Source organism: Phyllobates terribilis, unplaced genomic scaffold (assembly GCF_046119375.1).
Source record: "Phyllobates terribilis strain yellow unplaced genomic scaffold, ASM4611937v1 Scaffold_9__5_contigs__length_417890890, whole genome shotgun sequence".
Lineage (NCBI taxonomy): Eukaryota > Metazoa > Chordata > Amphibia > Anura > Dendrobatidae > Phyllobates > Phyllobates terribilis.
Window position 1 is genome coordinate 123,415,567 of NW_027362769.1, and position 25,778 is coordinate 123,441,344.

Sequence of the window (25,778 nt, forward strand, 5' to 3'; positions counted from 1 at the left end):
TGCATGACTTTAGAGAAAAGCTGGATAGCCTCTTCCAGGTGTACCCCCTCACAGAAGAGCAAAAAGTGAGCATCCTGGTGGCCCAACTAACCGGGGCAGCCAAAAGGGAAGTAAAATCCTGGCCACCTGGGAGGAAGACTGTCGCAGGGATACTAACCCGGCTGAAGGACACCTTTGATACCCGCACCTCAGCCGAGATTAAGCTTAGATTCTACGGGTGCAAGCAGCGAGCGCATGAGAGTATAAGGGACTATGCACTAAACCTACAAGAGGCCCTGAGGGCCATAAAGCAGACCGACCCTGATGGGGTGGGAAACGAAGACAGGCTGTTGACTGAACAATTTATAGAGGGTTTATATTGCAATGCCCACCGAACCCAGTTGCGGGCAATGGCCTTACAGGATCCCCATCTGGACTTTGCACAGTTCAAGGACAGAGCCATCCGGGTGCTCCGAGAACCGGCACCAGGTGGCGTTGTGACCCACAGACGCCCCACTACCACTTACTACCAGGAGGCGGCGCCCTTGTCAGCAGGGCCTGTGGGAGCTGATGCGCAGGCTTTGGACAATGACCCGGCTCCAGACCTACACCATCAGGTCCAAGAGCTAGCTAAGAGCGTTGCTGCGCTAACCCGAACTGTGCAGTCTTTACAGGTTTCCACCCCAGGGAAGATCCAGCTGGCATCCGGACCGGAGGACATCCCGTGGCGTCGACCAAGGAGGACCCCACCGGCCAGAGGAAGACCCAGTGACCGATACAGCGAGGACGGACGACCCATCTGCCGCCGCTGCAATCAACCCGGACATATGGAAAGGTACTGTTCTTTAAACGGGCACAACCTGGGGTAGAGGGCCAACCCCCAGGAAAAAGATCACCAGGCCCATCGAACTGGCGCGACAGATATGTGGGAGGACGTCCAGTCTTGCCTGTGGTACTGGATGGCATTCCCATGAGTGCCCTACTGGATACCGGGTCACAGGTCACCACCATCCCGTACGTGCTCTTCAAGCAGTACTGGAATGACTCGGATATTACCCACTACCCTGACGACGACTTGAGTATCATCGCCAGCAATGGCCAGCCCGTGCCACAGATCGGATTTAAGGAGGTGGCCCTCAAAATCGGTAGAGTCGAACTGGCCGCACAGGGACTGATCATTGTAGATATTGATAAACATGAGAGTCACCCAAAAATAACTCTAGGAACTAACGTAATTGAAAATTGTCTTGCAGAGGTGATTTTCCTTTTACAGCAGGTTGCCAAGAACGCCAGCTCCGGCGAGCAGCGGGTGCTCCAGAAAGAGATCCGGGCACTGATGCAACGGCAACAAGTGGAACTCTCCGGCGGTGAGATTGGTAGCGTAAGAATGTGTGACCCTTTTCCTATTGCCATGCCCCCAAAAAGTGAAATGATGATTTGGTGCCGGGCAGCTATTGGTCTGAGAGGAAGAGATTACCAGGCAATGGTAGAACCAGTTTACTCAGACAGTAGGCCCACCATTTTGACAGCACGGGGGGTGGTCAATGTACGCCATGGGAGGGTGCCCATTCGCATAATAAATATCGGGGAGAGGGAAGTGTACCTGCCCCGGTATGCCACGCTAGCCAAATTATATACCACTAATCAAAATTCTATACAATCTGTGGAACCCTTGCCTCCATCTCACCCGGAGGAAGGTAACGGCTCTAAGAAAGACATGGAGGACTGGTGTCAGCAACTACATTTGGGTACTGATTCCACTCCCCCACATCAGAAACAAGGAGTCTATCGGGTGGTTCAAGAGTATGAGAGAGTATTTAGTAAACACCCGTTAGACTTCGGGCGAGTCAAGGGGGTAGAACACCGCATCCCCACGGGAGATCATCCTCCCATAAAAGAGAGGTATCGACCCGTACCCCCTGCACATTACCAACACGCCAAGGGGATGCTCAAAGACATGAAGGAGGCTGGGGTAATCCGGGATAGCTGTAGCCCCTGGGCAGCCCCACTAGTTTTAGTCAAAAAGAAAGACAACACCATGAGGATGTGTGTAGATTACCGGAAAATCAACCGTATCACACACAAGGATGCGTACCCCTTACCAAGGATAGAGGAGTCATTGGCTGCTTTAAGATCTGCTAACTTCTCTACCTTGGATCTCACTAGCGGGTACTGGCAGGTTCCTGTAGCAGAGGCGGACCGGGAGAAGACCGCATTCACCACCCCGATGGGACTTAGTGAGTTCACCTGCATGCCGTTCGGACTCTGCAACGCACCAGGAACCTTCCAACGATTAATGGAGTGCTGTCTGGGCCACAGAAACTTCGAGACGGTCCTGTTGTACCTGGACGATGTCATCGTATACTCCAAAACTTATGAGGACCACCTGAAACACCTGGCGGAGGTGTTCGAAGCTCTGGCGAGTTACGGCCTAAAGGTGAAACCCTCCAAGTGTCACCTCCTGAAACCAAAGGTGCAATACCTGGGACACGTGGTGAGCGCTGACGGAGTGGCTCCCGACCCCGATAAGATCACCGCAATTAAGGGATGGCCAAGCCCCTCCAGCGTAAAAGAAGTGCGGCAGTTCCTAGGGTTGGTAGGCTACTACCGAAGGTTTATTCCCGGTTTCACCAAAAAGGCAGCGCCTATGCAGGACCTCCTGATAGGCCAGTCCCGGAAGGCCAAGAACCAGAAGCCGCCCTTCAAATGGGAAGAGCTAGAAGAAGAGTCCTTCCGCCAGCTGAAGATGGCCCTCACGGGGGATGAAATCTTGGCGTACCCAGACTATAGCCAGCCCTTCATCCTCTACACCGACGCCAGTAACATCGGGCTAGGAGCCGTACTATCCCAGATTCAGCAGGGGAGAGAACGAGTGATCTCCTATGCCAGCCGAAAACTGCGACCCACCGAAAGGAACCCCGAGAATTACAGCTCATTTAAGCTAGAGTTCCTGGCCGTGGTATGGGCAGTCACCGAGCGCTTTAGGCATTACCTCGCTTCTTCCCGGTTCACCGTATACACGGATAACAACCCGTTGATACACCTGGACACGGCAAGACTCGGTGCCCTGGAGCAGAGGTGGATGGCCCGTCTGTCCAACTACGAGTTCACAATCAAATACCGGGCAGGACGCTCCAATACTAACGCGGATGCCCTGTCCAGGATGCCCAACCTGCCGGACGAAGGAGAAGATCCGGAGGGACTGGAAGAAGTTGAACTCCCTGCGTTCCACCGTCATGGGACTATCCAGTATTCCCACCGGGTAAGGGGTAAACAGGCTGCTACGTTGAACCCCTTACCCCACTACAACTGGGCGGAAACGCAAGACAGCGACCCTGCCGTCCGACTGGTGAAGGAGATGCTGACTCGGCCGGAGGCTCGACTTGAACCAGACGCTCCGGAGGAAGCCAAACAACTATGGGCGGAGAAGAGTCGACTATTCCTTTACAAGGGGAAGTTGTGCCGCAGAATGGTCAACTCCCGGACGCATGAACTACTCTGGCAAGTAGTGGTGCCACGAAGAGACGCAGCCATGGTGATGGAGGCATACCACGACGGAGCTGGACACTTCGGGTGGAAAAAGCTGGAGTTCCTGCTGCGCGAGCGGTTCCACTGGGTAGGCATGAGGGGAACCATCGAGAAGTGGTGCAGAGACTGTGGCCCGTGCAATCTGAGAAGGAAGGACCGGGCCAGCCAGAAGACTCCCCTGCAGTCCATCGTCACCCGGCAACCGTTGGAACTGGTAGCCTTGGATCATGTAAAACTGACCCCAAGCAGAAGTGGCTACGTCTACGCGTTAACCATCGTGGATCATTACTCCCGGTTCTTGGTTGTCGTCCCCGTCAAGGACTTAACGGCTCAAACAGCAGCTAGAGCCTTCCAGCAGCACTTCTGCCGTCCACACGGGTACCCGGACCAAGTGCTGACGGACCAGGGACCTGCCTTTGAAGCGGAGGTCTTCCAGGAATTCTGCAATCTGTATGGCTGCCGGAAGATAAGGACGACACCCTACCATCCGCAAACTAATGGACTTTGTGAAAAAATGAACCAGGTGGTAATGGATCTGCTAAAAACATTGCCCCTGGAAGAACGCAGTCTGTGGCCTGAGAAGTTGCCCGATCTGGTGGACCTATACAACCACATCCCGGTAGGTTCCACCAACTGTACCCCGGCTTACCTAATGAGGGCGAGACCTGGTAAGTTACCTGTTGACCTGGAAATGGGAGTCCTGACACCTGAGGACACTTCACCAGAAACAGACTGGGACACAGAGAGGCAGCAGCAGTACCGGAGAGTACAAGAGAGCGTGGAGCGAAGTCTCTGTCAGGCTAGGGAAAGACAAGAGAAGACTTACAACCAGTATGCTCCCGCTGTTCCCCTGGTACCCGGAGAGCAGGTCTTGAAGAGGAAAAGACGGCTCCACAAGTTGGATGACCAGTGGGAGGAGGACCCGTACACCGTACTGCCCTCAAGCCACGAGAACCCGAAGGTCTGTACCATCAGTAAAGACGGAGGGGAAACCACAGCCATTGTATCCCGGGACCACCTGAAGAAGTGTCCCGAACAACTGAGGAACCCTGAAGAGGAACAAGAAGACCATCGACCCGTGGAAGAAAGGGAAGATATGGTTAGTACCGTGCTCGGGGACTTCCCTCAGTCTTGGACTCAAGTCAATGGTGCAGTTGTGGTACCCGTACTCACCTTCCTCCAACCATCATCCCAAGAACCTACGGAGCAACGGGTAGAGCTGGAAGAACAGCCGGTCCAGGAGGCAGAAGACTCCACACAAGCAGAACAGGAGAATCAACCCTCTGCTTATAGTGAGCCTGCCGTACCCCTAGTGAGACAAAGAGCCGGTAGACAGCTGCCCAGTTTACCCTTGACAGCTCCTACACCCTGTAGTTCAGGGCCAGACAGTCAGCTCCGTAGGTCCACTCGGGCCACTAGAGGCCAGTTACCCGCACGCTGGAGAATTTAAAGTGTATAAATTGTTTTATTTATGTTTTTCTGTGTATTGTTGCTTGTGAATAATTTTGTGTTTCCAGTTGTTTTTAGGAAACCTTGGTGGATTTACCGGGAATCCTTGTATATAGTTGGAGCGTAACCCAGGATGGACTAGAGACTGTTAAGGACTCGGGGTAGGACAGACCCCTACCTGGTTACGTCTCCCTGTGTTGGTGAAATGGACACCTTTGCTTTTCTTCAAAGACTGCACCCGGTTGCGGACACGCCGCAACCATCTTATGTGTTTTTCTTATTGTGTTGTTATTGTTATACTTTGTTATGTTTTTCTAAATGTGTTTAGTCCCGGAGTACTAAATTTCACTAGGGGGGAATGTGGCACCCCAGGGGTCTGGTTTTCCACAGTAATGTAATGTTATGTCTGAGAGCAGGTGGGAGGTCCTTTGGTCAGGGATCCTGTGCATGCCACACCTCCTGCCCAGTCTTGGGAGGGGAAGAACTTCCCCTGTATAAACCCGGGGCTGAGGCAGGGTGAGTCAGACAAGGAGAGTGGAGACAAGAAGCAGCATAGGAAACAGGAGAGTTCCAAGGAGTCAGGGGCTGGCAGCTGCAGAGCTCGCCCTGACTAAGAAGATTCTTTACCGGACCCGGAGTCCGAGGCTGTGGGGACTAACTTCTACCCAGCAGCAGAATCCGTCAGGCAAGGGATTTCAGGTCCTCTGGCCCAGAAGCCCGAAGGCACGGTCACACGCGTGGGACCAGCACCGCCATCGTGGAGCGGAAGCCATTAGAAGGCCCCGAGTCACCGGCCATACGGGTGAGCACCACACGGTACACTCAGGGACGTGGGCTACTTACATCAGCTTCTAGCAAGGTAGCCAGAAGAGTACAGTCAGTTTGGGAGGCCTACAACTACGCCTGGCCAGGGGAGATCCCATCTGCTCAAAGACTGACCAGGCCCCGTTTGCTAGCAAGTACTCCGGGAGGGTCTGTCGTTGTTACCAGTAAAGACCCTGAACTACACCGTACCGTCTCTGAGTGGTTCCTGCTACCCCCATCATCCACGTCGGCTGCCCTGAGGCCATACCCCTCCCGTTGGGGGTTATACTATCACGCTGCACAATCCTACCACCGGCCTCAGCGGTCTGCCCTGCAGCAGCAGCTTCCTGGCTGCACTCAACGGGTGGCGTAGTCATCAACTATTTACTACTAATAGACTGCCGTCTAGTTTGACTCCCTGGGCACGGACCGGGTCACCGCCACGAGACTACAATCCTCCACTGATCCGGCTCCGGGTAGGCTCCCGCGTGCGCAACGCAGCGCAACACAGGCCCAGGGGCGCGTCATATGATGTAGAGACACCCCCTAACTGCATAAGTTCCTCCACCTCCCCCAGTACTGGTTCACCCCTAGACCGCTCCCTTGGCAAAGGTACACAACCCAGACAACAAGGCCCCGGACAAGAAGGTTGCACCCGTCTATCCCGAAGGCGCCTATCCAGACGTATGGCCAAAAATATGGCAGCCTCCAAGGACTGAGGGCATCATATACAGCCAAGGCATCTTTCAACCTTTCAGTAAGCCCCTCACAAAATTGACTTTTAAGGGCTGAGTCATTCCATTTGGAATCCGTTGCCCATCCACGGAATTCCGAATTGTATGTTTCCACTGACCGAATCCCCTGCTGAAGGCGTCGTAGCTTAGACTCAGCCAAGGCGACTCGGTCAGGGTCATCATAGATGAGGGCAAGAGCTCCAAAAAACCCTCCACATACTGGAGACCAACTGAGTCCTGTGGTAACAAAAACACCCATCACTGAGGATCGACCTGCAGTAGAGAGATCACAATACCAACCTCTTAGTCCTCATTACCGGAGGAGTAGAGAAGAGGTTTGAAGTACAATTTGCAAACCTTCTTAAACACAAAAAACTTGTTCTACCTCCTGAAAACCTGTCCGGGAGGGCAACCTTGGGTTCAGACTGGACAGGTCTACCAGCAGAAACCCCAACATTGGCGGACTGTAACCGGTGATACTGCTGCTGAACCTCACCGCGAAGGTCATCCACCTCCAGAAACAGACAGCGGAACTGCTCTGCGAGCTCTGCAACTGATCCCATACTAAAGGGAGTAAGGAAAAAAAAGGTGCACGCCCAAAAACACACAAGGAAAAAAAAACAAAATGTCATTCTTGTGTAGTTTTTTTTTTTTTCCAAAACGTGCTCGGCCGGTTATAATGTCACGCCAGGTGTGAGTGCAACACAGAGAGTCATGCCAGGCGTGAATGCAACACAGAAGGGAAAGGGAAAGTGAGCCCAGGCACTAGGGAAAGGGGGTAGGGGTGACCTTCTAATCTGGACTAGCGTCACCCTGTCTCCCCCTAACATCCCTATACAGCGTCCACAGCAGTCACCGATCACATGCCTCGCCCTACTATCCCTGGCGTAAGGTTATAGCTGGGGGTGGAAGGAGATGAGCACTAGTCAACCTCCGCTAGAACTCTAAAGACAAAAGCGGAAGACAACACAGGGGAACAAAACTTAGCATTAGAAGAACTCTAACAGGGCACACGGCCTCAAGACTTCAGAGAGGACGTGATGCTCTTTCAGACAAGTTCCAAGCAGAAATGAGTATAATCGGCGATGCCCACCTAGACACATCAGGTATATATACACCCAGACTAAAGTGAGGTAGTCGCTGGGTCCTAAACACAGCCTCCTATCTAGGCAGCTGTCTGCATTGCCAAACGTGGAGATCTCCTGCAAACCACTGCAGGACGACTGTCTGTCACCTCTGACACACCCATGACAACCTCATTCCCTCAGTAACAGCTTAGAAGATGGGTCGTGGCTGGGTCTTTCAGCATGACAATGACCCGAACCACACAGCCAGGGCAACTAAGGAGTGGCTTCGTAAGAAGCATTTCTAGGTCCTGGAGTGGCCTAGCCAGTCTCCAGACCTGAACCCAATAGAAAATCTTTGGAGGGAGCTGAAACTCAATGATGCACAGTGTCAGAAAAATATTAAGAAAATATTAACAATTTCTCCCAAACCCCTCTTCCCTCCTCCCCTATAGTAATTGTCAAAAGAAAAGAGCTGACACTTGGCCAATGTTGTCTATGCAAATTAACACACACATGAGAAGTGCCTTGTAAGCAAATGCTATCACCAAGGGTGCTACCAAACCCAATTAACACAGGCTTGCGATACATTTACATCTAGTTGAGAAGGTTGTATTCCCATGACGTCAAAAGGAATTTAACAGAAGGGCTGCAGACAGGCCAGAGCCAACACGAAATATGGAATAACTAAAGTTCCATACGTCCGATAATAATGGGGTCCATATTTTTAGTGACAGGGACAGTTAAGGAACAATATGCTTATTTTTTCGTAGCCGTAAGCCCCTCTGGTGATCTGTGGCACAAAAGGAACAACATAACTGACTGCAGCTATATCGTGTGTGGTCTCTAAAGGAAGGTAAATTCATAATGGAAAATATGGTATCACTTTGGAGCTTCTGCAATCAACTAGCGATAAGTTATCGCAAAAGCCAGATATTTTAATAAAAATCTGAAGGCTGGAGACCAGCCCACGTGATATCATCCCAGGGGGTGTGTGGGCAGTTCCTCCCCTTCGGCATAAAAGACCCCACTGAGGATGGATCAGTATTCATTGCCGGGAGTATATATTTATTATAGCAAAGGATCATATTCGATAACGGTCAAATCTGGAGTGCCTCTCCTCCACGTATATTGAATCATCTCAGTAAGTCTTTTTTAATCCTTATTATTTAGTTTAATTGCATATGTATTGTATTGTCCCCTTTTGTAAAATCCTTGTATATTTTTCATAACACTTCCTCCCTTTTGGATTAAATATAAAATGTAATAGTTCTGTTTCTTTTGCTCTGTAATTGTTCCCTCCCCGGAAGCCCTATACGCTACGAGAAATCAGGCGTCAGACCAGGCCTGTATAATAGTTCAAATCTGGCCGGTGGTGACAGCGAATAATAATAATTTGGGTTATTGTGAAGCTGGCAGTAACCATATGGGGAGTATACATATATTCCATGAGTTGAAATCCGGAGTTGTGACGCCATACGCTTTCTGCTCTCTTGCCGATAGCTATGCAGGGAGTAGTCGGGATCATGTACCTGACGAAATCCTGACAGAGTGACGGCAATGGTGAGATATTGTGCGATTTTCCCAGTGTCGTCCCTGACGGTCCTTATTAGTGTTGAGCGAGCACTAAAATGCTCGGGTGCTCGAAGCTCGGGCCGAGCTCACCGTGATACTCGGGTGCTCGACCCGAGCAACGAGCCCAATGTTAGTCTATGGGAGACCCGAGCATTTTTGCGGCGGCACCCCCGGCAGTCTGTAGAAAGCCTAAAAAGTGCCCAAAACGATAGTGACAGTGCTCAAAATACATGGGGCAGCATGGGGATCGCCCCAGGAAGCATTTCTGACTCCCAGGTCACTGCTGTCAACAACGTGGTCAGAGGTATTAAGCCACTTTTACGGGCTCACAATAAAACGTTCAAAAACAAAACTGAAACGGTTTTCCTGTGAAATATGTTAAGGAATTTCCTTTCCAGGGTAAAGACTTGTGTATAAGGTAAAATAAAAAACCAAAAACGAAAATACTCCTCCACACCTTGGGCTATGTTCACAAGTAGCATTTTTCATGCGTTTTTGCACTTTTGTATTGCTTTCAACCGTGACAAATGCATTCACCGGGAAATGTCATTTTAACATTTTACAACCTTATCTGGCCATGTGCTGTGTGACACATGCATACAGTGCTGAAAAGACATGGGAACAGCATGGGGAAGACCCCTGGAAGCATCTCTGACTCCCAGGTCACTGCCTAAAAGTGTGCACATCAGAAGTGATCCTTGCCGCATCAGAAGATGCAGACTTGCAACTATCCCCGTGCAAGTCCTTGTCCCAGGGCATTGTTCAATTGTACCTCCCCCATTCCTTGCAATGCAAGCGCAAATGTGCAGCCAACCACCCACCCACCCCCAGGCAGCAATGCCATACTGCTAGCTTGCACTTGAAATGGGGCCTTTTAGTTTGGAGGAGACCGAAGCTGGCCACTACCTCATGGCTGCTTCGGCAGCGAGGTATCCATACTCGGTCCCCAGCCGCCCCTATTAGTCCGGTGCGCCTTATACATAAGATTAAGCGCGCATACCAAAACATTACCTGTGCCCTCCCTAGTGAATTTAGTGGGAAGGGCAGCCTATTCCGCTGTAGTGTGTGCATGCCAACCCCTGTTCATGGCACATGCGAAGAAGCCTCCCACCCTGCAGCTGTCGTTGCAGACTTGCAACTATCCCCATTCAAATCCTTGTCCCAGGGCAGTGTTCAATTGTACCTCTCGCATACCTTGCAATGCAAGCGCAAGTATGCAGCCTGCCACCCACCCACCCCCAGGCTGCAATACCATACTGCTTGCTTGCTTGCACTTTAAATTGGGCCTTTTAGGCATGTGGAGGCAGAATCTGGCCACCACGTCATGGCTGCGTTGGTGGCCTGGTATCCATACTCAGTCTCCAGCCGACCGGCGGCCGGGTGTCCACACTCGGTCCCCAACCGCCAGGGGGCGGCCGGGTGTCCATACTCGGTCCCCAGCCGCCCCGCGGCCGGGTGTCCATACCCGGTCCCCAGCCGCCTGGGAGTGGCCGGGTGTCCATAAACTGTCCCCAGCTGCCCCTATTTCTCCTGTCACCTTCCCACACACTTTTCTTAGCCTGGCCTGCTTTAGGGCAGCATTAGACGAGCCCACCAGAGAAAGAAGACTCCTCCGGTGGGCCCTCGCTTCTCCATCAGGGGAGTTGAGAGTGCCAAGGTGAGGAGCATGATGATGATGATAGAAGTTAGCATCTGCTTTGTTTTCTTGGAATGCAAGCGCATGTATGTAGTAGCGGCTAGGCCTGAGGTGGTCAGCGTTTTGGCTCATATCCTACCTCCTCCGAGGATTGCTGGATGTTTTCCTGCTACTATCCCAGTTCTATGACTCCCGTTAAAATAAAGCTTCAGGTGATAAATGATGGATGAGGTGGTGGCAAAGGAGAAAGAGCAGGAGGAACAGGGACCATTCACATCAATATCAGGCCAGTCAACCACATATGTCTTGTAGGATATGTTTCTGTAACAAAAGGAGCAGTTCGGCTACACAGTTATAGGTCATACAGTGAGTGCAATGCCTACCAAAAATTTCGAGGCACTCCAATGCCCCTTAGAAATGACATGGAGGTCAGAGGGCCTTAACTAAACCGTTTTTTCCATTTATAGCAGCTGGGTCTCCTGTACACTGTTGGCTTATGCAGTGAATGGAAGGTTTTCCAAAAATTATGAGGAACTGCAATGCCCCTTGAAACAGACGTGGATTACAGACAGCGTACTAAAAACCTTCCACCCATTATTGGGGAGTGGGTCTCCCTTAGTTTTCACCTTTGCATTGAAAAGCAAAAGCTGAATAAAAATAGGAGGAGATCCAATGACCGTTGGAAGAGTCGTGGAGGTTAGAGGTAATTAAAAACACCATTTCAATGTCCCTTGGAAGAGCTGTGGAGTTCAGAGGGGTTTAAAAAGACAATTTTAATGCCCCTTTGAAGAGACGTGGAGGTCACAGTAGCTTAACAAGACGGTTTTAATGCCCCTTGGAAAAGTGGTGGAGGTCACAGTAGCTTGACAAGACGGTTTTAATGCCCTTTGGAAAAGTGGTGGAGGTCACAGTAGCTTAACAAGGCGGTTTTAATGCCCCTCGGAAGAGACGTGGAGGTCGCAGTAGTTTAACAAGACGGTTTTAATGCCCCTTGGAAAAATGGTGGAGGTCGCAGTAGCTTAACAAGACGGTTTTAATGCCCCTTGGAAAAGTGGTGGAGGTCACAGTAGCTTAACAAGACGGTTTTAATGCCCCTTGGAAAAGTGGTGGAGGTCTCAGTAGCTTAACAAGACGGTCTTAATGCCCCTTACAAGAGCCATACAGTACCGCATCTTAAAAACATTATTCCCATTATTGGGGAGTGGGTCTCCCATAGTCTTTGCTTATGCCTTCCAAGCAAAAGCTGCCAAAAATTAGGACGGAGGAACTTGCAATGCCCCTTACAAAAGCCATGCAGTACAGCATATTACAAACATTATTCCCATTATTGGGGAGTGGGTCTCCCATAGTTTTTGCTTATGCCTTCCAAGCAAAAGCTGCCAAAAATTAGGAGGAAATGCCATGCCCGTTTGAAGAGTCGTGGAGGTTAGAGTTAATTAAATACAACATTTCAATGCCCCTTGAAGAGCTGTGGAGTTCAGAGTCATTTAACAAGACTCTTTTAATGCCCCTCGGAAGAGACGTGGAGGTCGCAGTAGCTTAACAAGACCGTTTTAATGCCCCTTGGAAAAGTGGTGGAGGTCACAGTAGCTTAACAAGACGGTTTTAATGCCCCTCGGAAGAGACGTGGAGGTCCCAGTAGCTTAACAAGACGGTTTTAATGCCCCTCGGAAGAGACGTGGAGGTCGCAGTAGCTTAACAAAACGGTTTTAATGCCCCTTGGAAAAGTTTTGTAGGTCGCAGTAGCTTAACAAGACGGTTTTAATGCCCCTTGGAAAAGTGGTGGAGGTCCAAGTAGCTTAACAAGACGGTTTTAATGCCCCTTGGAAAAGTGGTGGAGGTCACAGTAGCTTAACAAGGCGGTTTTAATGCCCCTCGGAAGAGACGTGGAGGTCGCTGTAACTTAACAAGACGGTTTTAATGGCCCTCGGAAGAGACGTGGAGGTCGCCGTAGCTTAACAAGACGGTTTTAATGCCCCTTACAAGAGCCATACAGTACAGCATTTTAAAAATATTATTCCCATTATTGGGGAGTGGGTCTCCCACAGTCTTTGCTTATGCCTTCCAAGCAAAAGCTGACAAAAATAAGGACGGAGGAACTTTCAATAATGGCAACACGGACCACGGTCACCCTGGTGGTATAGTGGTGGTGGAGGCTGAGGATAAAGAGAAGAACATAAAACAGCCGAAATGAGGAAGTGTATACCCATGTGTGGGTGTGAAGCGTTGCATGTGAGTACACCTCCCGAAATAACACAGTGGATTTGACTTTATGTTACTTTGCTGTCATTTGGTGGTGATGAAAAGTCTGGCCCAATCCAGCCCTTGTTCATTTTGATAAGGGTCAGCTTGTCAGCATTGTCAGTTGACAGGCGAGTGCGCTTATCAGTTATAATTCCCCCCAGCGGCACTAAAAACACTCTCCGATAACACGCTAGCGGCAGGGCAGGCCAGGACCTCCAAGGCGTACAGAGCGAGTTCATTCCAAGTGTCCAGCTTGGATACCCAATAATTAAAAGGCACAGAGGAATCACGGAGGATGCTGGTACGGTCGGCAAGGTACTCCCTCACCATCTTTTGAAACTTTCCACTGTACTGACTGTCACCCAACATTTTGACAACGCTAGGGTCACGGTTAAGGCAGCGTAACATAAAGTCAGCCATGCGTACCAGACTGGTAACGGGCAAAATTTCTGTGTCCTCACCAAGATGATGATTTACCATGCTCTCCTCCTCCCACCTGTCCTCAGGCCACCCACACTGAACCGACGGTATGACAGTTGTACAGGTACTACTGTCTACAGTGCATGCTACAAGCTCCTGTTCTTCCTCCTCTTCCTCCTCCTCTCTCTCAGTGTCCCGCAATGCACATTGGGATGAGATGAGGCTGGGCTGTGTGTTATCGCCCTCTACGGCTTCTTGATCCATCTCATCATACTCTGGCTGCAATGCCTCCTCTTTAATTCTCTGCAGAGAGCGTTGCAAAAGACAGACAAGTGGAATGCTGATGCTAATGATGGCGTCATCGCCACTCACCATCTTGGTGGACTCCTCAAAGTTTGTCAGGATGGTACATATGTCAGACATCCAGGTCCACTCCTGAGGTCTTATGTGTGGAGTCTGAACTGAACATCGACGGCATTGTCGATGCTGGTACTCCACAATGCTCTCTTCTGCTCACAAATCCTTTGCAACATGTGGAGGGTAGATTTCCAACGTGTGGGGACATCACACACCAGTCTTTGTGCCGGAAGCTGCAAACGCTGCTGTAACACAGCAAGGGCGGCGGAAGCTGTAGCCGACTTCCGAAAATGAGCTGACAGGCGGCGTACTTTGACGATCTGGCAACTCGTGGTACGATTTAAGAAACCGCTGAACCACGAGGTTAAGCACATGAGCCAGGCATGGTACGTGTGTGATCTTGCCTCGCCTCAGAGCCGCCACCAGGTTACGGCGATTGTCACACACGACCATGCCTGGATATAGTTTCAGCGGTCTCAGCCACAGATCTGCCTGCTCTTTCACAGCTGTCCACAACTCACAAGCAGTGTGAGGTTTATCACCTAAGCTTATGAGTTTCAGCACAGCCTGCTGCCGCTTGGCGGAGGCAGTACTGTAGTGCTTCCAGCTTGTAACTGATGTGGTGATATCTGAGATGGAGGCTGAACATGAGGAGGAGGAGGAGGATGATGCGCAGGAGCTGTACACTTTGGGGGCAACTCTGACTGACATAGAGCCCGCAATCCTCGGTGTGGGGAGGATGTGTTCCGTCCCAAGGTCCGACTGGGTCCCGGCTTCCACTATGTTTACCCAGTGTGCCGTCAGGGAGATGTACCGTCCCTGGCCACAAGCAATTGTCCACGTGTCCGTTGTCAGGTGGACTCTCCCTGTAACTGCGTTGTTGAGGGCACGGCAGATGTTTTGGGACACGTGCTTGTGTAGTGCGGGGATGGCACACCGGGAAAAATAGGCATAAGGTTGCGGAAGGATTCCGTCTCCACCAGCCTAAAAGGCAGCATTTCCAACACAAGCAGTCGTGAAATGTGCGAATTTAGGACTGTGGCCTGTGGGGCGTTGGCTGCGAATTTGCGCTTTCATTCAAAGGTCTGCGATATGGACAATTGAACGCTGCGTTGGGACGTGGACGTTGATGCTGCTTCTTGAGAAACTGCCATAACAAGTGAAGACTGAGAGGAGGGGGCATCTTTGCAGTATGGACAAGGGATTGCCTTGCACGCACAACAGGGGTTTCTCTTACACGCACAACAGCGGAAGAAGCAGTGGTGACACACGCTGACACTGGTCGTGGACCCTGGGGTTTGCCCCAAAAAGTCGGGTGCTTTGCTGACATGTGCCTGATCATGCTGGTGGTGGTCAGGCTGGTAGTTTTGTAACTCCTGCTGATGCTGGCCTGGCAGGTGGTACAAATGGCCTTTTTGCGGTTATCAACAGAGTCTTTAAAAAAATTCCAGACTCTGGAAGACCTACCGGTTGTACTGGCAACGTCCCTCATGTTGGTGTTACGGGGAACGGTTGCCCGCCTTCTGTCTGCGGCCACCACACTGCTTCTTCCTGCCTGTTGGGGTACTCTGCCTCCCTCCCCCTGTGTGCTGCTGGCCTCGCTCTGCGTGTCCTCCTGCCACATTGGGTCAGTTACTAGATCATCCACCACCTCCTCCTCTTCCACTTCCGCACCACGGTCCTCCTCCTCACTTCGTGGCAATTGTGTCTTGTCATCGTCCACTTCTTGTGACAAATTGCCTTCCTGTGGCCGTGGCTGTTCAAATATTTGGCCATCGCTACATGGGATCTCCTCTTCCACCACTTCAAGCGGAGCAGGCGAGGGGCCCAAATATGGAAATGGACCACTGAATAGCTCTTCAGAGTGTCCAAGTGTGGGATCAGTTGCTGTCTGACGACACTCGGCATGGTGGGAGGAAGGAGCATCAGGGTGAGGAGGAGTATGCGGTCGAGACTCACGGCTACTAAGAGTTGACCGTGTGGAAGACAGACCGGAGGTAGTGGTGCCCAGGTAACTGGAAGTATTATCTGCTATCTGTAGTGCCGGCGTCCCTGCCCTCTGCTAGGCAGGGACGCTGTTCCCCTCACCGCTCTGCTCCGTGCCCGGCGTCCCTCTCCCGCTCTGCTGGCAGCGCGCGCTCCTTCCCGGCCACTGTGCTTAGGGCGCGCGCGCGCGCCCTCCCTCCCTCTTAAAGGGGCCGCGCGCGCCGTCCTAAGGAGTCCCCGGCCAATGGCCGGAGGACTTTACCATATATAAGGCACCTCCTCCAAAATGGAGGTGCCCGAGCAATGTTGTTGCACTGTTCACTACTCTGTTTCAGCCCTCAGGTCCCGTTGCCAGTTACCTGCCAGTTACCTGCCAGATTCCTGCCTGATTATCTGCTACCTGCCTGCTAGTCTGAGGTCCGACGGTCTGCCTTACTACTCCTGTCAGTCTGTCTAAGGACCAGCCTGCCCGCTCACCTGGGAGCGCACATCAGCCACCTGCCTGCTTGCCTGAGGTCCGACGGTCTGTCTTCCAACTCCTGTCAGTCTGTCTATGGACCAGCTTGCCCGCTCACCTGGGAGCACACACCTGCTACCTGCCTGCTAGTCTACCTGGAGGCTCCGCCGTCACGTACTGTGACCACCTGCCTGTCCAGTGACTCCTGCTCGCTCACCTGGGAGCGCTCATCTGCTGCCTGTCTGCTAGCCTACCTGGAGGCTCTGCCGTCACGTGCTGTGACCACCCGCCTGTCCAGAGACTTCTGCCCGCTCACCTGGGAGCGCTCATCTGCCGCCTGTCTGTTGGTCTTCCTGGAGGCTCCGCCGTCACATGCTGTGACCACCCGTTCATCCAGAGACTCTCGCCTGCTCACCTGGGAGCTCACGTCTATCATCAGCCGCCACAGGTCGTACCAACCCTTTACCTAGAGACTGCCCCGGTCACTTGCCGTGACCATCTGCCCATTCATTCAGAGACTGCCCCGGTCACTTGCCGTGATCATCTGCCCGTTCATTCAGAGACTGCCCCGGTCACTTGCCGTGACCTCCAGCCCGTTCACTCAGAGACTGTCCCGGTCACCTGCTGTGACCTCCTGCCCGTCTTCCCTGGTCGCCACCCGCTCCCTTACAAGGACTGCCCCCTTGTATAGTAGCTCAGAGGTTCCGCCTCCCAGACCCGTTACAGTTTGCTCGGGCCATGGAACCCGGTGGCACCCAAGCTCCCTCGCTCTCGGACCTGTGTCATGAACTGTCCCGTCAAAGGTCCCAACAGGAGTCCATCCTGGGTCACCTGCGGAATGTCAATACTCGCCTGGACACTCTGACTGCTCCACCAACAACCTCCGCCAGTGCCATGTCTCGCAATCCGGCAGCTCCGCTGTCCACTAACACCATGATATCCTACCCCGGACCTCGGCTTTCTGCACCTCCTCGCTTCGGAGGCGATTCAGCCCCGGCTCGGGGCTTCATAAATCAGTGCACCCTGCACTTTGAACTATTGTCCCACCAGTTTAACTCCGACCGAGCCAAAATTGCATTCATCATGTCCCATCTCACCGGGGAGGCCCTGGCCTGGCTAAATCCTCTATGGGAGAGAGGAGACCCCCTGGTGTCCAACTTGCCTGCTTTTCTCACGGCTTTCCGGAAAGTCTTCGACGAACCCGGATGGAAGACCTCATCCGCATCATCGTTGCTACGCCTCCGTCAGGAGAGTCTCACCGTGGGCCAATATGCCATACGGTTCCGTACCCTTGCCTCGGAGCTGGCCTGGGATAACGACGCTCTGGTTTCCGTCTTCTGGGAGGGTCTGTCCGGCCGTATTAAAGATGAACTTGCCGGTCGGGACATTCCTACCACTCTCTATGACTTAATAACTCTTGCCACCCGGATTGACCTACGGTTCCAGGAGCGTGCCAGAGAGGTCACCCGTGAGAGGAGGTTACCACGTCTAGCTCCTACTTTTCAGAAACCCGTCACTCCTTCTGTCTCTAACCCGGTACACCCTCCTGAGCCTATGCAGGTCGACCAGACCAAGATGGTCAAGACCCGTCAGGACTTACGCCGTGCCGAGGGGACCTGCTTCTACTGTGGCAGTAAGGAGCACCGGATCCGTGCCTGCCCGGAGAGGTCGGGAAACGCCTGTGTCTAGGTTCGCTCAGAGAGGTCCACCTAGACAAGAATAAATCCTCTCCATCCCTGCTGTTGTCAGTTTCAATCGTCTACGGGGAGAACCGTTATTTCGAACTAGCCCAACTGGACTCTGGAGCAGGCGGGAATCTTATTTCACAGTCCCTGGTAGAGAAATACCGCATCCCCACCAAACCTCTGGCTGTACCCTTGTCTGTTGCTGCCGTGGATGGGGGGCTCTTACCACGCCCCATCCAACTCATCACCGAATCCATTACTCTGCAGGTGGGAATGCTGCATTCTGAAAGTATCTCCTTCCATGTTCTGCCTGGACTCTCTCACGCCCTCTTGCTAGGCCTACCTTGGCTCCAGAAACATGCACCCGTTCTTGACTGGCAGACCGGAGAAGTCCTTCGCTGGGGACAGGGCTGCCATAAGACCTGTCTGGTTCCCGTTCATCCCGTCCGTCCTTCTCCTACCCCAGCTAATCTACCTGGACTTCCGATTCCTTATTGGTCTTATGCTGATGTCTTTAATAAAAAGGAGGCAGAGACACTACCCCCTCATAGACCATACGACTGCCCTATCGACCTGTTACCTGGTACTTCTCCTCCCCGTGGGCGTATTTATCCATTATCCGCTGCTGAGACCCGGTCGATGTCCCAATATATTGAGGAGAATCTGGCCAGGGGATTCATCCGGAAATCTACCTCCCCGGCGGGAGCAGGCTTCTTTTTCGTCAAAAAGAAGGACGGCTCTCTCCGTCCCTGTATAGACTATAGAGGCCTTAACCAGATCACGGTGAAGAATAAGTACCCCCTTCCGCTCATTCCGGAGTTATTTGATCGTCTGAGGGGGGCTAGAATCTTCACCAAACTGGACCTCCGTGGGGCGTACAACCTGGTTCGTATCCGTCAGGGGGATGAATGGAAGACGGCATTCAACACCCGGGACGGCCACTATGAATATCTGGTAATGCCCTTTGGCCTCTGTAACGCTCCTGCCGTCTTTCAAGAGTTGGTCAATGACATCTTCCGGGACCTTCTCTACTCCTGCGTAGTGGTGTACCTGGACAACATCTTGGTCTTCTCTCCGGATCTCCAGACTCACCGGAGGGATGTTCGTCAGGTCCTGCTCAGGCGCAGGCAGAACCATCTCTACGCTAAATATGAGAAGTGCCTCTTTGAGCAGACCTCGCTTCCGTTTCTGGGCTACATTATCTCTCAGACCGGCCTACAAATGGATTCTGAGAAACTGTCTGCCATCGAGAAATGGCCCCGACCAGAGGGGTTGAAGGCTATTCAACGGTTCCTGGGCTTCGCCAACTATTACCGCCTCTTCATCCCGCACTTCTCTTCCCGGACTGCCCCAATTTCCGCGCTCACCCGTAAGGGTACTAATCCCAAAGAGTGGCCGCCCGAAGCAGAGGAGGCCTTTCTTTCCCTAAAACAGGCCTTCTCTTCCGCCCCGGTGCTGCATCGCCCGGACGGCAACAAGCAGTTCTTCCTGGAAGTTGACGCCTCCTCCTCTGGAGCCGGAGCGGTACTTACTCAAAAATCATCTTCCGGGAGAATGGTAACTTGTGGCTTCTTCTCCAAACTCTTCTCCTCTTCTGAGCGCAACTATTCCATAGGAGACCGAGAGTTATTGGCCATCAAGCTGGCGTTGGAGGAGTGGCGTTACCTACTCGAGGGGGCTCTTCATCCGGTAATAATTTACACTGACCACAAGAACTTGGCTTACCTCCAGCATGCCCAGAGACTTAACCCGCGCCAAGCCCGGTGGTCCTTGTTTTTTGCTCGCTTTGATTTTGTTCTTCATTTTCGCCCGGCTGACAAAAACGTCAAAGCAGACGCCTTGTCCCGATCCTTTCTGGTGTCCGATCTCGAGGAAGAACCTAAACATATCATCGATCCCGCCAGAGTAATGCAGGTGGCTCCCGTGAGTCTAAATCGTCTCCCTCCCGGTAAGACGTTTGTTTCAGTACCTGATCGGGAGAAGATCCTACACTGGGGCCATTCGTCTAAACTAGCTGGCCACGCCGGTCAGAAAAAGACCCTCCAGCTTATTGCCCGGCACTATTGGTGGCCTACCCTGCACAAGGACATAATAGACTTTGTTTCTGCCTGTGTGTCCTGCGCCCGCAACAAAGTCCCGAGACATCTGCCAGCCGGACGCCTCCTTCCACTTCCTGTACCTGCTGCCCCCTGGCAGCATATAGCAATGGACTTTATAACTGATCTCCCCGTCTCTGCCGGTTGTACGGTCATTTGGGTGGTCGCTGACCGCTTTTCCAAGATGGCTCACTTTATTCCCCTGCCAGGCCTTCCGTCTGCACCTGAGCTGGCTAAAGACTTTATCCGCCACATCTTCCGTCTTCATGGCCTGCCCCTCCACATCGTGTCGGATCATGGGGTACAGTTCACCTCACGTTTCTGGAGAGCCACTTGTAAACTACTAGACGTCACCCTGGACTTCTCTTCCGCTTACCACCCACAGTCCAATGGTCAAGTGGAGCGGATCAATCAGAACCTGACCAGTTACCTCCGGCACTTCGTTAATGCCCACCATTCTGACTGGGTGGATCTCCTACCATGGGCCGAGTTCTCTTATAATAATCACGAGAGCGAATCCTCCTCCAAATCCCCGTTTTTTGTAGTCTTTGGTCAGCATCCTCGGATTCCTTTTCCTGTCTCCACCTCTGTGGACAACCCGGCTGCGGAATCTCTCGTTAGCAAATTTTCCTCCATATGGGAGAGTACCCGGTCCGCACTCCTTCTGTCATCCGAGCGTATGAAAAGACACGCTGACAAAAAACGTCTGGATCCTCCACAATTTCGTCCAGGAGATAAAGTCTGGCTCTCATCTAAATATGTTCGACTCAAGATACCTTCTTACAAGTTAGGGCCTCGGTTCATCGGTCCTCTGGAGGTCATCAGTCAGATCAACCCGGTGGCCTATAAATTGAAACTCCCGGCCAACTTACGGATCCCTAACTCCTTCCATGTATCTCTCCTCAAACCTGTGGTACTTAACTCTTTTTCCAAGTCTACAGGTACGCCTCCTGCTCCGGTTTCTGCTGAGGACGAGTTTGAGGTAGAGAACATTCTTGCCACCAAAAGGGTAAGAGGAAAGACCTTTTTTCTGGTAGATTGGAAGGGGTTTGGTCCTGAGGAGAGAACGTGGGAGCCCCGGGAGAACATCCATGCCCCTCTCATCCTAGCTAAATTTCTATCTGGCCTAAAAAAGGGGGGGCCTAAAGGGGGGGTACTGTAGTGCCGGCGTCCCTGCCCTCTGCTAGGCAGGGACGCTGTTCCCCTCACCGCTCTGCTCCGTGCCCGGCGTCCCTCTCCCGCTCTGCTGGCAGCGCGCGCTCCTTCCCGGCCACTGTGCTTAGGGCGCGCGCGCGCGCCCTCCCTCCCTCTTAAAGGGGCCGCGCGCGCCGTCCTAAGGAGTCCCCGGCCAATGGCTGGAGGACTTTACCATATATAAGGCACCTCCTCCAAAATGGAGGTGCCCGAGCAATGTTGTTGCACTGTTCACTACTCTGCTTCAGCCCTCAGGTCCCGTTGCCAGTTACCTCCAGTTACCTGCCAGATTCCTGCCTGATTATCTGCTACCTGCCTGCTAGTCTGAGGTCCGACAGTCTGCCTTACTACTCCTGTCAGTCTGTCTAAGGACCAGCCTGCCCGCTCACCTGGGAGCGCACATCAGCCACCTGCCTGCTTGCCTGAGGTCCGACGGTCTGCCTTCCAACTCCTGTCAGTCTGTCTATGGACCAGCTTGCCCGCTCACCTGGGAGCACACACCTGCTACCTGCCTGCTAGTCTACCTGGAGGCTCCGCCGTCACGTGCTGTGACCACCTGCCTGTCCAGTGACTCCTGCTCGCTCACCTGGGAGCGCTCATCTGCTGCCTGTCTGCTAGCCTACCTGGAGGCTCTGCCGTCACGTGCTGTGACCACCCGCCTGTCCAGAGACTTCTGCCCGCTCACCTGGGAGCGCTCATCTGCCGCCTGTCTGTTGGTCTTCCTGGAGGCTCCGCCGTCACATGCTGTGACCACCCGTTCATCCAGAGACTCTCGCCTGCTCACCTGGGAGCTCACGTCTATCATCAGCCGCCACAGGTCGTACCAACCCTTTACCTAGAGACTGCCCCGGTCACTTGCCGTGACCATCTGCCCGTTCATTCAGAGACTGCCCTGGTCACTTGCCGTGATCATCTGCCCGTTCATTCAGAGACTGCCCCGGTCACTTGCCGTGACCTCCAGCCCGTTCACTCATAGACTGTCCCGGTCACCTGCTGTGACCTCCTGCCCGTCTTCCCTGGTCGCCACCCGCTCCCTTACAAGGACTGCCCCCTTGTATAGTAGCTCAGAGGTTCCGCCTCCCAGACCCGTTACACTATCCAATTAATAACCTGTTCACACTGATCAGTTCGCAATAGTGGTGTTGTTGTGTGCTTCCCTAGTAATTACGGTCAAGAACTGGGAGCGAGAAGATGTGGCTGTTGGTTGTGGCACATTTTCACCTTGGCCACGGCCTCGTCCTTTGCACGCACCATCACCAGAACGTCCAGTTCCACGTCCCTTGCCATGCGCCTTGCCCATTGTAAACGAAGTAAAATAGCATACACTAGCACTATCAATGGCAAAAGGGTAATAAAAAGGAGATTAGAACCGTAGAAGAGGAAAACCACAGTTCTAATTCTCTGGTCTACACCAGAATCTTTTAAACAGATATATTTGTGTCTGAACAGTCAGCGAGACACTCAAACTGGTTTTTTTATGTAAAAAATGCAAAAAGGTGGATTACACCCAGATTTGAACTGTGGAAGTGGAAAACCGCAGTTCTAGTTCTCTGGCCTACACCAGAATCTTTTAAACAGATATATTTGTGTCTGAACAGTCAGCGAGACACTCAAACTGTTTTTTTTTTATGTAAAAAAGGCAAAAAGGTGGATTACACCCTGATTTGAACCGTGGAAAAGGAAAACCACAGTTCTATTTCTCTGGCCTACACCAGAATCTTTTAAACAGATATATTTGTGTCTGAACAGTCAGCGAGACACTCAAACTGTTTTTTTTATGTAAAAAAGTCAAAAAGGTGGATTACACCCAGATTTGAATCGTGGAAGAGAAGAAGCACAGTTCTAGTTCTCTGGCCTTCACCAGAATCGTTTAAACAGATATATTTGTGTCTGAAGAGTGAGCGAGACACTCAAACTGTTTTTATTTATGGAAAAAAGGCAAAAAGGTGGATAACACCCAGATTTGAACCGTGGAAAAGGAAAACCACACTTCTAATTTCCTGGCATATACCAGACTTTTTTAAATAGATATATTTGTGTCTGAACAGTCACCAAGACACTCAAACTGTTTTTTTTTATGTAAAAAAAGGCAAAAAGGTGTTTTACACCCAGATTTGAACCGTGGAAGAGGAAAACCACAGTTCTATTTCTCTGGCCTATACCAGAATCTTTTAAACAGATATATTTGTGTCTGAACAGTCAGCAAGACACTCAAACTGTTTTTTTTATGTGAAAAAGGCAAAAAGGTGGATTACACCCAGATTTGAACCGTGGAAGAGGAAAACCACAGTTCTATTTCTCTGGCCTACACCAGAATCTTTTAAACAGATATATTTGTGTCTGAACAGTCAGCGAGACACTCAAACTGTTTTTATTTATGGAAAAAAGGCAAAAAGGTGGATAACACCCACATTTGAACAGTGGAAGAGGAAAACCACACTTCTAATTTCCTGGCATATACCAGACTTTTTTAAATAGATATATTTGTGTCTGAACAGTCACCGATACACTCAAACTGTTTGTTTTTTATGGAAAAAAGGCAAAAAGGTGGATAACACCCAGATTTGAACCGTGGAAGAGAAAAACCACAGTTCTAGTTCTCTGGCCTACACTAGAATCGTTTAAACAGATATATTTGTGTCTGAACAGTCAGCGAGACACTCAAACTGTTTTTTCTATGTAAATAGGGCAAAAAGGTGGATTACACCCAGATTTGAACCGTGGAAGAGGAAAACCACAATTCTATTTCTCTGGCCTACACCAGAATCTTTTAAACAGATATATTTGTGTCTGAACAGTCAGCAAGACACTCAAACTGTTTTTTTATGGAAAAAAGGCAAAAAGGTGGATAACACCCAGATTTGAACCGTGGAAGAGGAAAACCACAGTTCTAATTTCCTGGCATATACCAGACTTTTCTAAATAGATATATTTGTGTCTGAACAGTCACCGAGACACTCAAACTGTTTTTTTTTATGGAAAAAAGGCAAAAAGGTAGATAACACCCAGATTTGAACCGTGGAAGAAGAAAACCACAGTTCTAATTTCCTGACGTGTACCAGACTTTTTCAAATAGATATATTTGTGTCTGAACAGTCACCGAGACACTCAAACTGTTTTTTTTTATGGAAAAAAGGCAAAAAGGTGGATAACACCCAGATTTGAACCGTGGAAGAGGAAAACCACAGTTCTAATTTCCTGACGTATACCAGACTTTTTTAAATAGATATATTTGTGTCTGAACAGTCAGCGAGACACTCAAACTGTTTTTTTTTATGGAAAAAAGGCAAAAAAGTGGATAATACAGAGATTTGAACCGTGGAACTGCAAAACCACAGTTCTAGTAGTTTTTTTTTGGGGGGGGGAATACCAAAAGGTTAATAGCACGGGTATTTGTACAGTGTGACTGAGGGAAAAAAAAAAAAAAAAGAGGATTTAGATGAAAAAAAAGGATTTTTCCTGGCCCCTGAGACCTGGGGCTAAGTCTAGCAATTTGAGCAGCAGCAGCACACAGGACTGTAATGCAGTGTTTGTTGGTATAACCACTGCGTCTCTTATACAGCCTGCGTGCCTGCCTGCCTGATATCTGGGATGGATATTAGTCCTCAGAAGAACTGTTTGTTTGAATTTGCAGGTTTTAGAGACCCTACACTACCTATTTCGCAGAATAAATCTCTCCCTAGCTCAGCAGCACTCTCCCTACACTGTCTGATCCGGAGCGACTATGTCCAAGATTGCGGCGCCCGGTTTTAAATACTCGAGGTGACGCTGTGCGGCCAGCTAATCACTGTAATGCCCACAACCAACATGGCTGTGGCTTTACAGTGACTGGCTGGCAATCCTTGCATGTTCATTGGCTCTGTAAAGAGCGCCAAACATGCAGGGCGGAGACCCGAGCTCCCGCCCGAGTAACCCGAAAATGCTCGGTGCTCGCCGAACATCCTGAGTAGTGAGATGCTCGGGCGAGTACCGAGCAGTGTCGAGCATGCTCGCTCAACACTAATGAACATCAATTGATACTTGGCGGCGTCTACATTTTGAAGACAGAGATTAGATGTACTGTTCATCTCTTCACAACACATATTCCCATTTGGATTACTTCTTTATGAGGCACAGTGATCGACATTAACTAATAGATATCCTGTTCTCAGACCAAGCTCTGGTGATTTTGTCTCTCTTTCTCCATTCCCAGACAATGGCAATGAAAATTGAATTCAATACTATTAAATGACCTGATAGTTGTCCAAGAGGTTTAAAATACTCTGTTTGACTATTTTACTACTAACTCTACAAAGGGTATGTCCCCCAATATAATCCGGAAGGGCCACAAATGTGTAATTATGAGGTTCTTTATTAATCATGGGTCACACATAAAACGAAAACGGGTCTCAACAAGCAATGCTCTGTTGTCAGATACGATGGTGCTTGAAACATAAGGGCCTCCATGATTACAGCACTAAGACATCTGACATTCAAAAGTCCTTCCGTCACACAAAGCTAAGGGTGCACTGGCCAAATTCAGAAGACATTTTTCTGAATCTGGAAATAAAATCAGCAGAACACTTGCTAG